This window comes from Podarcis cretensis (assembly GCF_951804945.1).
Source record: "Podarcis cretensis genome assembly, chromosome: 4".
Classification (NCBI taxonomy): domain Eukaryota; kingdom Metazoa; phylum Chordata; class Lepidosauria; order Squamata; family Lacertidae; genus Podarcis; species Podarcis cretensis.
Window position 1 is genome coordinate 67,219,085 of NC_137173.1, and position 16,863 is coordinate 67,235,947.

The 16,863-nt window shown below is 42.3% G+C and overlaps 1 protein-coding gene and 1 long non-coding RNA gene across 3 annotated transcripts in view; one reads left to right on the plus strand and one right to left on the minus strand.

The window, feature by feature from the left end:
- NHS (NHS actin remodeling regulator) overlaps positions 1 to 16,863 on the minus strand; it is a 243,826-nt gene that overhangs the window by 180,065 nt on the left and 46,898 nt on the right. The window lies entirely within an intron of this gene.
- On the plus strand, positions 3,583 to 8,881 carry LOC307214449. Its single transcript, XR_013838103.1, has 2 exons — positions 3,583 to 4,410; positions 8,599 to 8,881. It is a non-coding gene; the product is annotated as an uncharacterized lncRNA (long non-coding RNA).

Sequence of the window (16,863 nt, forward strand, 5' to 3'; positions counted from 1 at the left end):
ATTCTCATATTATTCCAAACCTTGATGACTTATTTTGTGTTTTCTTTTATACTCGGCACAAGACTTCTAGGTGCCCAAAGTTCCCATCAAGTATGATTACCTATGCATGGGAGCAACATGCATCCATCCTCAACTGGTTGGGTGATTGAGCCACTCAACCCTTCCTCCAATACCCACATATATACTGCAGATGTCTGCAACCTCCTGCAATGGGGCTCGAACCTACAGACTTTGAGATTAAGAAGAAGAAGAAGAGTTTGGATTTGATATCCCGCTTTATCACTACCCGAAGGAGTCTCAAAGTGGCTAACATTCTCCTTTCCCTTCCTCCCCCACAACAAACACTCTGTGAGATGAGTGGGGCTGAGAGACTTCAGAGAAGTGTGACTAGCCTAAGGTCACCCAGCAGCTGCATGTGGAGGAGCGGAGACGCAAACCCGGTTCCCCAGATTACGAGTCTACCGCTCTTAACCACTACACTACACTACACTACACTGGCTCTCATGCTCTGTCGACTGAGCTATACAGTTCCTGTATTCAATCGTACAGTGGAATACATAAAGACTTCCCTAGAATCTGGAGCTCCTGACTGTTTAGCATTCCATATTCTTTGGAAGTCTTCATGAGGATAAATGTATATGCAAAGGCTCCCTGCCTACGGATGCCATCCGAAGGAGGACTGTGAGAAGTGGGTCAAGTCAGTAACAGAGCTACACAGCACATCCCCACTCCTCTTCATAGTGACAAGGCTGCTAATCACACCCGCAGAGGCCACCTAAGCAGTATAACTGTATACTTGTCTCCTCCTCATGTCCCTCCATACAGCCCAAACAGAGATCTCTGCCTTTTGTGATATAAAACTTTGGCTGAACTTTGGACAGAAGATAAAGCAAATTGAATTTTGCAGTGTGTGCAACATGTTATTTGAAATGTGCCTTTGCATTTGCCAATCTAATCAATTCCACTCACCAAAGTGTTTGTATTAACCTGCCAGTACCAAGCTAAAAGTAAACGAGAACCAGAATTTGTGCAGGCACACAATGGATCTATAGTCTCAATACCTGCCACAGATGAGGGAATATTGGGAGGCGACAAATTTATCAATCTGAGCCTTGTCAACCATTATTTTTTTGCCAGAACCAATCAACATCAAAAAATAGAATCCGTACAAGGGCATATGCACATTTTAAATGATCAAATGCATGAATATATTAAAAATCCTATCCACGTCCTTATGAATACTTGGCAGCTAATCATACTATACCTGCTATTGCCCAGCCCAAAGAGTTACAACCTTGTCTTCTTACCGAAATGTGAATCATTTAAAAGGTGGCATGATTCTGGTCAGGGGGTGCTCCAGCCCTCTCCTGCATTAACCCTTCAGTGCCCTGCAGTGCAGCCATTTACACAACTGGGATGACGCATACATTTTCCCTCCTACTCTTGACTCACTTCCTTTAAAAAGTTACAGTTCCTTATTGTTGGAGAACTGCAATACAGGTGCAACATTTCAATACAGGTGCAACATTTCAAATATACAAGTCTGAAATAACTGCAGTTCCTATTTTCTTACTGGTTATCATTTTGTCCTTAATAGGATACCATACATCTTGCAATGGGTGTCATCTGTTCCAGTGAAAAAACATACTAAAAAGTTTGCCAACCAGAATAGACAGATGTTGATGACAGCAGATGGTTCAGTTTCCTCTTGCCAGTCTCATTCTTTGTTCCTTAGGACGCAGCTCCCTTAGACCTGCAGATGCATCAAATAAAAGGCATCCACAATAAATAGTGAAGGCCTATTTTTCCTTTTAAGTGGGTGCTCTCCTCCATAAAAAATTGAGGGGTGAATTGAAATATCTGTAATTTGATCCACCATTGTTAATTTTGAACCAGATACACTGATACAAAGTAGAACCACATTAAAATGTTTTACAGACCTTCCAAAGGGCAAGCATCCATTGTAGCATGAATTGAAAGGTTTCCATCATCCACCCTCCCCAGTATAAAGTGTTTAAATGAAGTGTTTCCCACAAATCTTTTGAGTTTTAAAAAACCAAACAAATCTGTTCCAAACTCAAAACCCAAGTAAAATTGGATTCTACAGCTAGAATAAATTGTGCAGTTCTTCGGGTCCATCCATATCTGGGCTTACTTATAACTTATTTTGCTTCTTCTAGTCATGGCAACCAAAGCCCTATTTCTTGATCCATCATAATCTCTGCTACTGAGACAAGGCGATGGCCCAAGAGACAGGGAGTTAGAAATGGAGAACTATGGTTCCACAGCCAGTTTGATGGTGCTCCAAATTCCAGACCCCAGACAGTGTTAGAGCTGCTGGTTCAGAGTTCAGTGGCTAAAGTGTAAGAACATGACCAGAAATCCAGCAGTTGAGGCAGAAAGAAAAAGTTGCTGCAGCACTAGCCTGTAGTAACTGCCAAGGCTTTGTAGTTTAGTCTAGAACAGGGTTTCTCAAACTTGGGTCTCCACCTGCTGTTGGACTACAACCTCCATCATGCCTAGCTAGCAGGACCAGTGGTCAGTGATGATGGGAATTGTAGTTCAAAAACAGCTGGAGACCCAAGTTTGGGAAACTCTGGTCTTGAGTCTAAATACTGAGGCCTGATTCTCAGAGGAGATCAAGGCCAAGTTTGTTTTTTAGTCCAAAGGCAGAGATACCTCCTGAGCTCCAGATGAGAGCTCTGGTGCTGGTGAGTCTATTCAAGAAGAGTCAAGCAATGGATTCATATTCTTTGGGTTACTGTCACTTTAGGACTTAACCTCCTAACTCATGGAAATCTGACTAAGATCCCTCTCTTTGGAAATACTGCTAGCCATTTCTTAAATGTTTTATATAATATTATCACAGTAGTAAGACCTTGAAACATTATTTTAAAAAACCTTTGATTATTATGACAATGAATTCTGCAGCTAATGTCAGCCACCAAAGCCAATAATCACTTTTGTGCCATTTAAAAAGTTTTCAGCAGCAAGATAATAGCTAAAACAATAATAAAAAGACAGCTAAAATAAACAGGAACAAACCAAGTCAAATTTAAACCCACCAGCTCACTAATCAGTGTGTTTCATTTGGTAGATTTGATTCACAAAAATCTTCAACTCAGAGACCACAAACTGGAAAGGTTTGGAAGAAACCAAGAAAAAAAGGATAAAATATTATGTATGTTTTCAATCAACAGGTGCAGTAACAGCCAGAAATATAATGCTGGGGGACCTCTGCATTATCAGATGGGGAATTCATGTGTAATACACCCATCCCTGGGCACTAGGTATTTATTAACAATGGATGAAAAATGTTCTGCCTCCAGCTGAATTCACATGAACAAAAGCAAACAAAGGGCGAGATGCTTTAACGCACCAGTACACTTGAGCCAGGGATTCTGGCAGCAAAGCCCAGGACACTTTTACCCCCTGTGCCACTGGGACAATTCTCAGGCTGAAAGAACGACTGCCCTGACGTCTGCGGTGCTGCAGACCCACCCATGTAATGCCCACAGAAGGCAGCTCATCAGCTTAACTAGATCAGGTGAGTTGAGGAACCAATAGGGGTTTTTTTTTAACTGCAGCTCTGTGCTTGGTTTTTTAGTCTGATCAATTTGTCTGTCCTGAGCCCCATGGAGACATCTTGGCAGGGCTGGTCCAAGCGGGAGGAGGGATAGGAAGAAAGGGGTGGGGCCTTGTGGCCTAGTGATCTAGATGCTGAGGAAGGGGCGAGGAGGTTGTCAGGGGAGAGGCCTACCTCTTTGACAGTGGATCCCCTGGCTGCCACAGTAGAGCAGCAACCTGACTTACCTCAGCCCCTGCCACCTGTCAGTGAAGTGTTTCCTGCTCCTGCGAAAGGCCCTGAGTGTAGAATGGACAGTAAGCTGGTTGTGTAAGCCCACCCATATCACCCAAGAAGCAGCCACAGCTAGCAGACCCAGCAGACTACCTGCCTGTAGGAGTGCTCACTTGCTTGCCTGATCCCAAGGCTTAGGGAAATGACTGCATGAATGGATGTGCCCGCCCCACTCTTCCAAAGGTCAACCTGGGGGGCATGCCAGGTATTGGACCATGTCTTAGCCTAGCCATGTACCTTAGAGCTCTGCTATGACTTCTGAACTGTGTAACCTGATATATATTTGGACACTGTAGTGAAATCTGGAATAAAGCCATATATGGTTACCAAGCCTGAGTAATGAGTCCACAAGTTACCACTTGTAGCCAAGATGCTGCCCTTGGGAGAAGCTCCTCAAGAAATCATTTCATCTCCCTGCTCCAAAACATGACTACCAGGGCCATCTCAGACCATATCATCTGCCTCTCATCTTGCTGGGCTGTAACAGGTACTTCTTGAGGGTTGCCTAATTATGCTTTATGTAAAAGAAGGCATTCCCCACTTTCTCCCAGGTAAGAATATCATATTGGGCAAAGTTACTTCCTTGAGGGGATGCAACTATTCTTTCTGCCTGAAGCAGACGGGGAGAGGGCCCTACACCAGTCATGCTCACATGAGGAAACTGCTCAGCTACAGGAATATTTGTTATAGGAGTGTCTAGGCTTCCTTAATGGGAAAAGCAGGTACTGCTGGTGTGAACACAACCAGTGTGAAGGGGTCCTGAAACATTAACTTCTGTGTAGCACACATACACATGCATGCACACATACAAGCCCTGTTATGAATATGTCTATTTCATTTTCTGTTCTTTGGCACCAGTACAGCAACAATTATCCAGACAAACCTTCTCATATGTCTGAATAATTTTGTTCTGAAATACAACGCTTATAGGGCCTTATCGCTGGCAGCTAGAAAGGTGATGACTTGCTAGGATCCACATTAGTATTTAGTCTCTTCCAGCTGCTGCAAGCATGCTGAAGCTGGTGAGTGATGTGTCCTTAAGTCTTCCAAGAGAGAAGACAGTCTCATGAGAGAGAAGCGCATCTCATGGATTAACCTAAGTGGAACTGCTCACTCTAGATACTTCAGACAATAGCGTATTGGAATTTTTTTATTAGCATTATTAAACATGCTCTTTCCAGTCTACATTATGGCAGAAGCTTAAGCTGGAATATTCTGAACAGTGCAAAAATAAAGAATTTGGCAGATCCATATTCATATAGATGGTTTTGCTCCCAACAATTGCACTTCAGATTCTTCCCAACAGAACGCTTCTAGTATTTATTTCAAATAAATAAATAAATCCACTCGAGAGGAAGATGAATTTAAATATTTTTGGAATGACAGATTATATATTATATTAGATCAACTGAACCATTTAATCTAAAAGAGGGAAGGCTGAGTAGATGTCGCCAGATAAGATTAGACTACTGACTTCACACAGTGCTGATTGTCAAAGCTATATATTTGATCAGACAAGTTGGTTTGTAATATATCATCCTTCTTAAAAATGAAAAGCCACAACCAACAAAAGGGAGGGAGGGACGGAGGGAGGTAGGTATGAATGTTGAGGGTGGGGTGGGGTGGAGCCATGGTAGCAGTTATGAAATTAAGACTGCTTGAGTCAGAATACTTTATCAGCCAACCAGTAACAATGTCGTATTTGGCCTCTTTCAGAATGCCTCACCAATTTTCAGTGTTTGCTTTTGCATCTTAACATTCTCTAGTAGTGCAGTTCTGGTACTTGGAACAAACTTCAGAAACTGTTTTAAAGAGCAAAGTCCAGATGTTACAGATACAGTACATGGTGTTTCTGCTTATGCAAAGCACTTGTGCATGACGCAAACTGCCATTCGAACTGTGTGTCAGAATAAGATGGGAGGGGAAGGAGAGAAAGTATGACAACACTGGATATGGCTCTCTTGTTATATTTCCCACTTCTTCCCCAAAAATCTGTAACAAAATTTTGGGAGCAGGTGAGAAGACAGTACAATACAATTGTGTTTGTTTAGTCCCACCTCTGCCCGCAGTATTCATTCTGAGGCAATGAACCTCTTCTAATTAATATGAATACCTTGTTCTTCAGGACTGGTGACAAGGAATAGGCAATAGGCAGTTGCATGGGATGGTACTCCAACTTCTTGTTGAAGAAGAGTCCCATCCTACCTACCTACCTACCTACCTACCTACACACACACACACACACACACCATTTCTATTCATAGCTGCCTGGGTCAGCAAGGCACAGCGCAATCGCTGTGCGCATGTTTAGAATACGATCCTGGGCAAATTGACTCATGAGCGATCCTCCTTCGCTTGCTCCCACCCAAAGGTAGCCCCTGGAATAATCCAACAGCACTGATAATAATGGCAACTCCAACTGTAAAGGTTAAGTAGCCAATAATTTGTTACATAAGTCAATGATTCAGTAGTTCCCAGAGGGAGAACAATGATGAGATAACAAAGACACAGAATTCCTCATCCGCCTTCAGTCCTTTGCGGTCCATGTTGAACCATTTCCTCGTTACTATTGTTTGCAAGAGAGATTAATAGGGGTTCAGCCTCCCCCTGGTTTTACATGGGGATGTTGCCTTTCTTTGGTCTTCAGTGCACCTGTCATGCATATGAGCAAATCACAGGTTGGAGTGGGATGTGGGATTGCTGTCCCTGCCTAAGCCAATGGAGGTTTTCCTATTCAATGCAATGAAAGTTGAATCATATCCTCAAAGAAAAGGAACTGAGCAAACACCACCGTAATCTGAGCTAAACTGGCTCAGAGCCCAAGGTCAAATACACTGTCAAAACTGAGAAACAGCTAATCCTAACATGAACAGGAAGCATCCTGATAAGATTTGTGATAAGGAACTCTTTTATGGCTCTAAGAACTTTTCTGCACCTCCCAAGCCTCTTCCACAGGTTGAAAAGAAATATCACAATGCAGAGCTATTGTAAGGCAGCATTTGAAGGCAAACCTCTACTTAGAAACAATACCAGGCTTCTGTCTAGACCCTCAGCTGTGATGCTAGACCCACTTGTGAGGTCAATGTGATCTCTCTGGGAAACCTATAAAGATATACAACCATTCTGGTGATAAGAAACTAGTTTGTAAGGTGCAGAATACAGCTGATGGTGACAGGCAGCTGACAGCATGTGACAAATTTGTGAAAACATCTGCACCAACTGCCCATACATTACCAGGTTAAGTTCAAGGTTCTTGCATCAATATACAAAGCCCTGAGCAACTTGGGTCCAGAAAAGAATTGCCTGAGCCATTATATCCCAGCTTGACCACTGACAGCATCCAGAAGAGTACAGTTAGTTATTCTCCTTGTTACAGAATCATTTAACTGGACAGAATTCAGGCATTTAATGCAGCTGGTTCTGTGCTATGGATTACTCTTCCAGCAGAGATTCAGAATATATTCTAGCTATTAACCTTTGGGTGTCTCTTGAAGACTTTATGTTGAGAGGCCTGCTATGTTAACTCATTGCCAGTTGGGAACTATATTCAGTAGATGATTGACACACTCTGCTGCAATTCATTCCAGATTCTGTACATACCAGTTGTTGAAGCCACCCTATCAAACACAAATACAGTGGTACACTTCAGGTTACATACGCTTCAGGTTACAGACTCCACTAACCCAGAAATATTACCTCAGGTTAAGAACTTTGCCTCAGGATGAGAACAGAAATCGTGCTCCGGCGGCATGGCGGCAGCAGGAGGCCCCATTAGTTAAAGTGGTGCTTCAGGTTAAGAACTGTTTCAGGTTAAGAACAGACCTCCAGAACGAATTAAGTTCTTAACCCGAGGTACCACTGCACTACATGGGAAGTCAAAGATTTTTGTCCTTGCTTTTTATTTATCTATCTCCTGCTTTGCTTCCATTGAGCCAAAAGAACTATAGGTAACATCCCCAAGTAGCTTCCCATCCAAGCATTGACCAGACCCAGACCTGCCTGGATAGCTCAACTGGTTAAAGCATGGTGCTGATAATGCCAAGGTTGCAGGTTCAATCCCCATGTGGGACAGCTGCTTTCAAAGTTGGAAGGGACCCTGAGGATTATCTCATCCTCAGGGTTCTTTCCAACTCTGAAATTCTATGGTTCTATGGTTCTTTGAAGCTTTTTCTACATGGCTGCATGAGTTGGCAACATGAGCAAATGCCTCATGAGGGAATAGTGCAGGCTTGTTATAGCTATCTTTGCAGAGAGTGATGAGAAAAAGCAGAGCCCACATGCATAAACAGCACAGGGATTTGCATAGTGTACGGTTCCCAAGTCAATAACAGCACAATGTGCTGGGGATGTGGCTGGCTGAGAAATGTTTCATCTGTGTGCAATCCCTGCTAATTGCATAACCACAATACTTTATTATGTAGCTGTAATAGCAATAAATGGGATAGGATGTGGTTTCATAATATGCTACTGGAACAAACTGTTTAAAATAGTGTCAGGTTCATCTTGTAAATGATTTCCTGCATGCTATTTGGATAAGTTTTCTAAGTTTGCTATGTCATGAAGTTAAAACCTAATAAGTAATATATTAATGATCATTTGGGGTGGGGGTGGGGAGACAGGTTTACATGTTTTTGGTGGAGTAAGTAATATAAACGGTTTCAATTTCTGCATTAATGCCAATGAACTTTGTCCCTCACTTCAGCCAAGAAACAATTTATTTTTTCCTATAAAATCTTCAGCAGCCCAAATCCAGCTATGATTCCAAGAGGATCATCTAACCAAGGAAAAGGTACGGCTTCCATTAAATCCCTGCTTGATTTAGTGACAATTCTTCTTGGAAACAAGAGGGGACTTTCCTACGATCCAGTGAGTCATGGTGAAATGAAGAGAACAGGGATTGCAAGATTCTGGAATCCTTCTCAAAACCACAGAGTAGTTTTTCCAGGAAATGTTTACAGACTGGAAAAGAGGAAGTTTTTATTTTTATTGCCTTTCTCCTTTATTAAATGGCACGCTTAATAAGGACTCCAGAGATTCATTGCTCAGGTTCGGCAATCAAACTCAATATTCATCCTTCCATTCTCCACTTTCTTTCCTTTCCTGCTTTTTTCATTTGATCAACATTTGATTAACATTTCTCATACCCAGGGGGGGAAAACCCTGCAAAGCATAGATTGCTCCATTGGGAGCAGTGCAGGGGGTGGGGTATTACTTGTTATAAGAACCAGCCAAGGAATGGCATAGCTGGCATGGGGAGCCCTCTGGGACTGCACATTTAGGAGCCAGATATTTCTCTGGGTCCACCACAGGCTCTCACTCCTGGCATCACAGATTGGTGTATATGAGGCTTCTGTGGATTGCTAATCCAAGTATAAAGATGTATCTTATAACATAGGCTTTGACCCTTGCCCGGTTAACAGAGCAGCACTCTCCAGCTTGGTTGCTATGTTGAACCTTCCCACCTTGGACTCCTGCTTCTCTGCACAGGAGTTCCAGTTCTCCTTGGATTTATTCTTTCTTCTTGTTCTGTCTCTCCCTTTGTTCTAACTCACTTTGTCCCGTCGCCTCCGTCCTACCCTGTTTCACCAAAACTCTTGTTTGTCTTCTTGACTGTCACCAGTGTTTTGGCTTCCAATTCTGACTGTGCTCTCTCCAAGCTGGTTCTATTCTCTGTTACCTCTACCCAATCTTTGTCCCTGAAACTGATGCAAAGTAGCTCCATCCAGCATAAAAGGACAATAGTACTATTGCTCCTACCACATTCTACAGTAGAGAGGAAGTATGGGGAGAATCTCAGCCCAGATTACCAAACAGTTTTCTCCTTCTTGGAGAGACTATATATTGAGAGGCATCTCCTTAATGAAGAGTGGGTACTTTGCCACCTGACAGAGCCATTAAAATTATCTCCAGTATCCGAACTGGTTCCAGTAATACACTCCTGATCAAATGCCAATCTTACAAGTAGAATCATGGGGGGTGGACATTGGAGAGGAACAGAATCCTTGGCCATGCATACCAATCATCATCCTATTCCTTTAAATTAAATACAGCAATGCTGTTGTCAACACAAGTCGGACAGATAATTACTACTACTATTATTATTTATTGGTTTTCATACCTACCTTTCACCATGAGGTCCCAGGATGGGCTAAAACAAAATAAAAACACAGTACAGTGGTACCTCTGGTTACGTACTTAATTCGTTCCAGAGGTCCATTCTTAACCTGAAACTGTTCTTAACCTGAAGCACCACTTTAGCTAATGGGGCCTCCCGCTGCTGCTGCACTGCCGCCGTGCGATTTCTGTTCTCATCCTGAAGCAAAGTTCTTAACCCGAGGTACTATTTCTGGGTTAGCAGAGTCTGTAACCTGAAGCATCTGTAACCTGAAGCATATGTAACCCGAGGTACCACTGTAGTAAAATCAGTTAAAACAACGGACTATCAGAAGAGTAGGCTGGGCTTCATCCAATACCACCTCACTGCTCAATATCCAAGATCTCCCTCAAAGGTCTAGAGGATAAGGTCTAGAGTTCCAAAATACTGGGGTAGGGGTGGGAATTACATAATATGACTCCTGTTCATCCTCAGTTTCCCAGCAGAGTATTGAAACTTTCTTATATAGTCATTCCTGACCCACATTTCTTACATCTCTGCTGCCATCTATCTCCCCTGTCCTATTCTCACCACACCTTTGGCAGCCACTGCCATGCCTCCTCCACCCAAGACCACATGGCTTCAATTCTGTATACAGCTGTCCCATCCTGACACTAAATAAAAATAAGCAGTAGGAAGTGGAGGGGAGATGGATAAAGAAACATGCTGCGCCATTCCCAACATGTAATTTGGACCAAGGCGCTTGCATAATGCGTCCAAAAACAGGCACCCAAGCAGGCGAAAGAAACACCACAAGGCAGCATACAGAGCCAAGATCAAAGAACTACACACAGAGGCTCTTGAAAGCTTTTCTCTAATTAAAATGCTAAAAAGGAAAAAAAAAAAAAGAGTCCCCTCCAGATGAAGGAGGCGAAGAAGGATGGAGGAAAAGAGAGAGAGAGACTGAACTAGGCTTTCTAGAGAAGGAAGACAGAACAAGATAATGCTGGATTCTTTTCATCAATTAAGTCTTAATCTTTCTCTGTTGCACCCCCTCTTTTGCACCCCCATCCTCATCGCCATTAAAGAAAGCATAGAAACCTCTAGAGGATTTTTTTTTTAAAAAAAGCTAAAGCCTTTCAAATCTAAAATAGTACAGTATTCCTCAGCACTCCTCAATGACAAAGGGTTAGGTTTTTGGTTTTTTTAAGGGTCCTTGAAGTTCAGTGGTTGAGAGTCATTTTGAAACGTTAACCTGTTTGACAAGATATTTGTCAAAAGTCATGCCAGAGTGTGTGAACTAATAAGACCCATATGTAACCGCTTAATGGTAAACACACTCTTAATCCTGTGTAGCTAAACGGTATAACAAAGGAATTAGCTGGTGACATCCACTTAGGAAATATGATCCAGTCTATATTATGATTTTCTTTCTAACTGCTGAACTGATTTTGACACATATAAAAATGTGGCTTCAATCACAGGAAACTATACCACCATTAAGTGTGTGGGGAGTGTAAAAAGTAAGGAGGCTTTCAATAAACCTACATCTGTAGGGATCTAAACAATAAGAATGCCACAGTTGGGCTTTGACAGAGGAAGGTGGTTGATCAGGTTCATTCAGAGTCTTTCTATTAATCACCAGTGAGATCAAGAGATTACTCTTTTTGGACCAGTATTAAAATATGCCAAGTCAGGAAGGAAAAACAGTGAAACTTTCCTGACCAGCTTACTATCATCTCCCAGAGCTTGGGAATTCTCCATCCAAAGTTACATCTAAGAGAACAAGGATAAAAATTGCTCCCTTCTGGCAAACATTGAGAACTTGCTGTTGTGTTTATAAAACAGGAGGATTCAATTCCCTCCCCCCCCTTCTCGTGTCAAGGAAATAAAAGTAACTTGAAATCTGAGCTCCAGCTTTACATATTACATGCAATCTGGCAAAACAAACAAAGCAGAACGAAGGTGGCAACCCTAAATACTGGAAGGCTAAGTCCTCCTGAACTCGCTGGTTCTTATTTCTGCGTAAACATGCATAGGGCTGAGTTTTAAGCCCTATTAAAATCAACAAAACTTAAGTACATTAGTTAAAACCTTAAAACCTGCTGATTTTGCACAGAAGTCCACGCATGCATGTTGGAGCTCAGATTACTTAATTAGCCAGTAGCCAATGACTTGAACAAACTGTATGTACAAACATGGTCCACTGATGCATTATGGGTGACAATATGAAAGCGCTCTCTTGCTCTCTCGCTCTTTATGTCTGTTTCACACAGACAACTCATCACTTTATTCTCCAGCTCTTCACAGATGAACATGGCCCATGTAGAAGTGGGTCTTGGACTTAACTTGGTGACTTAACTTGGTGCTCACCAAATTTCCTCTGTTTAGTTTTACCAGTTTGCTCACAGTGTATGCAGTTTGTTGGTATCAGCTGAATATGTGTTGATATTAGAGATTTCCAACCAGCATTACACATAAAGCTTCCTTACCCATTGGTCCATCTAGCTTAGCATAGTCCACACCAGGCATGGGGAACCTGGGTCCTCCTGTCATCCTTAACTATTGACCATGCTGGCTGGGAGTTGCAGCCACATATTCCCCATCCCTAGTCCATGACATTCATACTGCTAGAGCACTGGTCCTCCAAACTTCATTGACATATGCCAAACTTTCATAAAATGCTGCAAATGTTAGCATTTTAAGAACGATGCTTTCTTGTGTGACCATAAATGTACGACTTTTCAAGATACGAAGGCATGCTTCGTGGCTGCAAATAAATGTATGATTTCTAGTGGATATTTCACACACTCTTCAGTGCAGCATACCATTTGCCTCCTTGAAACTGTCTTGGTAAGTTGCTTTGGTCTCCACTAGACTGCACACTCCTTGTTTGCCCAGCATAAACTGCAGTTCCTTTTCCTCTGCATGTTGCTCAGGGGACTTTAAGTCACATAATTTACTATTTCGATGCAGGATGAATACAGCAAGGCTACTCCTTCCCTAAGATTATTCAAATATTTACTCAGAATTGCTTTCCTTGTAATATAAAGGAAATAAAATTATTTTAAAGAAACGCACATAGAAGGTGCCTCTGATCAGAGCATAGCATGTATTATATCTCTCTTTGACAGTCAATTCCGAGGCCTGGAAGAAAAAAGGAAGGCAGACACTGATCTCTGCAGACAAGAATGACGTTTTAAAATGAAAAAGCAGAGCTGTTGGCAGAGAATAAAATCTGCTGCAGGATTTCATAATTAACATGTACCAAAACACTCGTAAGAAGTGTGCTGCTACATTTCTTCAACATGCTGGGACTTGTTTTAATGCCTTATGGCATTGGGAGATCACAGGAAACATTGACAGAGGTTAAAGTCAAGGTGAAATGGGTCTCAGACACCCCTGCATGCAGTTTGGGAGAAATTCAGAGTAAGATCCCTGTCCCCCATGCTGTTGCCTTCTGGCTGACAAACCCAAGTCAGCGAGGGGTTGCTTATGAGCGCTGCAAGGAGGTGCAGTGAGAGTTGTGTATGAATAGCACTCATTTAGTTTATCCATTTTACTTAACATTTTTCACCTCTCACCTTTCCATCCCAAAGGACCTGCTAGGCAACTTAACATCAATGCAAAAGCATAATATATACAAGCCCAAGAAAGCAATGTAATCACATAAAGCAACAGACCTCAGTAAGAGCATGAAGACAACTAGTTGCCCTCTGTCCCGAATGACCTTTCAAACAGCAGGGTATTAACTAAATAGCCATCTGAACTGCATTATGAGATGATTCCCTCCCAAGAGAGGCCTCCTGGCTCCATAAACCAAGCCCCACCACTGAGAAGGCCCTGTTGCTACATCAAAAGGCTAGGAACAAGAAATTGGGCCTCCAAAGATCAACATCAGTTCATATGGAATTGGGGAGGTTTACCGCGCAGTTTCTCTCCAGCAAAGAACGCTATAATGTAGCAGGAGTTTGCTCTCAACCTTATCTATTTTATTCATATCCCACCTTTCTCCCCGTATAGGATCTTAGGCGGCTCACAACATGAATTAGAACAAATACAGCTTAAAACACACAATCAACATGATTTTTTTTTAAAAAACAACAACACACAAATAAATACATAATCCTAGCAAGAACACAGAAGGAGGGGGAGAAAACCCAACACCCGCCCTCAGAAGACCTTGCAACAACAACCCCTTAGTGGTCCAAGGCCTCTCCTCACTAAATGTTCCTGTGAAGCTAGTGGCGCCAAGAAAAAGGCCTTCAATGGAAGTTCTCAAGGCCTAGACAGGCTCCTATAGCAAGATATGGTCCTTCAGAAAGCCTGGACCCAAGTTGTACACAGCTTTGTGAGACATAACCAACACACTGAATTGTGCTTGGAAATGGACCGGTAGCTAGTGGAGCTATTGCAACAAGGAGTTTCTGTTCTCTCTGGAACCTTGCCCCAAGTTAAGTCATTGATTGAAAATGCTGAAGTGCAACAAAATGAAGAAAGCATTCTCTAGCACAGCCAGTGCTTAGCGATCCTCATCCCTCTTCCTTAATATCTCATAACAGAACAAGTACAGACTTTTCAACAATGGAGACTCCAACCAGACATTATTTCACATTTAGTTTTATAGTACAGGACAGCATGCCAGGCTAGTTTCTTTTCCTCTTGAGCATGTAATTTAGTGGTGCATAACCAAACTAACCCAATGAAGTAATTCAGGCTTTACCTGGCAAAAGCTGATGTGCAAAATAAAAAATTAATAGTATCCCTTCATAGCCGTTATGCCCCTGTACCTTCCACCCTCCCTCAACAGTCCCAAACCCTACGAGTCACAAATACTGCAAGCAGAACAAAATTATTCTGTCTCCAGAACTCAGGGGAGGCTTTCAGGAGTGAAAAGAGGTGCCCTGGGGAAGAATCGGTGGGGAATACCCTTGCGTGAGCAAAACATTAAATAAACCCCTTAGGGGGAGCAGAGGTGGGGTTTTTTGTGTGGCTTCTCTCTGTGAAAACGTGAGCAAATGTTCAGCTCCTATCAAGTGATTAAGAATATTAGCTATGATTTTCACTTCGTCTGTGAACTCCGCAGGTAATGAGGCCAGACCCTTGCTGAAGCAAAGCAGGTCTGAGTACAGCCATTGCTTGGAAAAGCTGACCACCTGGGAACCACATGTCCACCACCTGGGGATGCATGATGGAAGAAAGGTGGGATATGAATGTACCGGTAAATAAACAGACATGAAGAAGAGAAGAAGAGTTTGGATTTGATATCCCGCCTTTCACTCCCCTTCAGGAGTCTCAAAGCGGCTAACATTCTCCTTTCCCTTCCTCCCCCACAACAAACACTCTGTGAGGTGAGTGGGGCTGAGAGACTTCAGAGAAGTGTGACTAGCCCAAGGTCACCCAGCAGCTGCATGTGGAGGAGCGGAGACGCGAACCCGGTTCCCCAGATTACGAGACTACCGCTCTTAACCACTACACCACACTGGCTCTCACATAAAACATGTCTTTCAATCTCCCATGTGTAATATGGGGAAGGTACTACCAGCCCGTCTTACTAGCATGCTACAAACGATTGCTAAAATATGCAACTGTTGAAGGTGAAGAACATTTAGTCATTCAGGAAATATACTATAAAAATGGTTTTTTGCTTATGCTGGCAAGGAGCATATACTCTACTTAACTGATTTGACCTATAACTGCTCAAATTTCTTGTAACTTTGTTTAGGATGAAAAGTGCAGTGCAAACCAGGTATGGTCCCTAGAACTCAAATGTAGCAATAGTAAAGAAAAGGTTTTGTTCACTCACCAACTAAACAAAATTAGATTTGAAACCAACTTCTCTGTTATGCTCAGAGATCAGAGGATCTGTAGGAAAGATTCCCTCCCCCCCCCGCCGAGGTTTCCAAACTGTTGCCTGTGAGTCACAAGAGAATGGTCTGTCTTGAACTATGAAATGTGTGCTCTTGGCTCTTCCTTACTGTAAAATTTAAAGTCAACTAAAGGATTGGCTGAATGCATAACAAAAGCTGATGGGGGGGGGGGATGCAGCTCAATAATGCCAGTGAACGCTAACAGTGAAGTGGGTAACCATACCAATTTCCAAGGAGCAACTGCTGCTGTCGCCCAGCAAGCCAAGAGAAGTAAAAAATGGGTAATGGAAAGGATGAAGAGCCACCTTTTGGACAACCTATGCTCGTTCTGCCACATTTGGCAATATGACCTTGGTGTCCTCTATTCAATATTTCAGAACCTCCTGCATCTCAAGTTTTTGAACTAGGAACAGCAGCATTCTCAAAGGCAGAAAGAAATAATGGTGCTAAATAATTGACCACCACTAAATTAGATGGAATTAGGATGATAAGTAGATCGAGGAAAATATAAACCATTTGGAGAATGATTAGATTATGTTTAAAAGAATGGGACTTAGGAATATAAATAAGATGATAATTTGCTGGTTAAAATTTAAGAAGATGCAAGTGGGAGCGGGAGATGTGAGGGAGTCCAAAGAGGTTTTGAAAATATGTCATGATATATGCTATATTGTTGATTATTTTTGCATTTGTATTCAAAAAATTCTTAATAAACATTTATAAAAAAAAGAAAAGAAATAATGGTGCTAGTGAAAGACGCTTCAAAAGCTAGAAAGGGGGTCAAGAAAAGGTCTCAGAAGAAAGTGCCTGGGATACAGTGGGAGGATTCTGGCAGAAAGGGGTAATTTGTGGATGAAGGGTGTGCTCCTGAACATAAAAGCATAGCTTCTATGGGCTATGGGAATCTGACAAATTCTGATCCTTAGAAGCAGGAATCACCTTTGTCGTGAAGCAATAAGAAAGCTACTGCCAATAGCATCTTGTGCCTATGCTATTCCCCCATGGCCATGAGTGAAGAAGCCGCAGCCCAGTGACAAAAC